Here is a 1,565-nt window from a genome sequence, read left to right as displayed (position 1 = left end):
AAATATATATATTCAAAACTTAAGTTATGAACCATGTTATTATTAATAATTGGTTACAAAGAAAATTATAAATTTTTATATAGATATATTCTTTTAATTACCATATTCGAAAATATAATAAAGTCCTGCAGTGGCACAAATTTATATCTGTTTATCAGCCATGGATGGACCCTTATGTGGGGTAATATCGCTGGATTTATCCAATCTCTATTAAGTGGATACCCAATCCTTTACTAAGAAAACCTGAAGGATAGAGACCCGAATTTCTTTATTATTGTATATCTTAACACAATAGTTTGTCAAGAAGTAATATATTGAACTCAATACTTTAAATTGGTTTTAGAGCCCCACCTAAATCTATATTTATAAACATAGAAAATACTTTAATTAAAAAATTAGCTAAATCACCAATCGACCAATGATTAGATCACATAGATATACGATTGCGAAAATACAGGGGTTTACAAATTTCATTTCAGGACTTAACTTTCTCCAGGATCCGGTTTTACACCAGGTCAAGTCGTTAAGAAGAGATGTACTAATGCATTTAGATAATTAAGTCTACGTAATAATGAATAAATTTAAATAAGCGAAACAGATTAAAGATCCTGATTTCTAAGAGATACACTCGTATCGAAAGCAACGTGTCGCCACTAAATAACCAGGCTGGCGCTTATGTCTTGTTTCATGGTGCCAAATGAAAGAAATTAAAAACAAAATATAATATAATTTTATGAAGGAAACGATTGAACTTAAAGTGGTAATCTTTAATGCCGAATATTTAATTAACTAAGTAATTACTAAAAAATTGTACAAACTAATTTACGATTAATAACTACAAAACATGTGTGTTCTGTATTAGTTTGTTACAACTAATTCAAGGTCAGTGACAGAACTGAAAGGTATGAAATGGAGAAAAGCAAACCTGGGTTTGTTTTGGTTTTCCTAATATGTACTCGTTCTTTTTAGCAAATAGTCAGTCTGTTTTGTATTTTGTCTATTTAGATTTAGGGTTGTTAATTATGTCCTATACGTCTATGAGGTTGAATTATTATTATTATTATTTTTTTTTAATAGTTGATTATGGAGGGGAATAGCCTCGTACAGAAGACACTCCTAACTAGATACAACGTTATGAATAAAAAAAAAGATAAAATAAATAGATAAAAATGATAATTCTTGATAAGAGGGAAAAATCAAGTTATAATAATATTCGTAGATCTAACAAAAAAAAAAATTGCCCTCTAATTGAAAACAAAAAAAGTTAATTTGAAAAAAGACGAAGAGAAAAAAAAATAGAAGTTATGTCAATAGTAGAATTGATAACTACAGAATTTATAACAGGATGTTCTGACGCAACAGCAGGGTTCAGTCTTTGGGTTGAGGTTGGATTACCGAAGTTGCAGGTCACTGCTCCTTTTACTGTAGGTAATTGGGAGTAGAACTTCATGAATCGTTTTTTTATGTAATCCTCCATTGACTCCATTTACAATTTCTGATGCAATTTGCTAATTCTTACAAATTCGAAAACTCACGTCCAAATTCTCTCACCCCCGCTTGACCAT

Source organism: Halyomorpha halys, unplaced genomic scaffold (assembly GCF_000696795.3).
Source record: "Halyomorpha halys isolate HHAL.00 unplaced genomic scaffold, Hhal_1.1 Scaffold2486.1, whole genome shotgun sequence".
Taxonomy (NCBI): domain Eukaryota; kingdom Metazoa; phylum Arthropoda; class Insecta; order Hemiptera; family Pentatomidae; genus Halyomorpha; species Halyomorpha halys.
The sequence above is the reverse complement of the archived record's forward strand: the minus strand, read 5'-3'. Positions refer to the sequence as shown.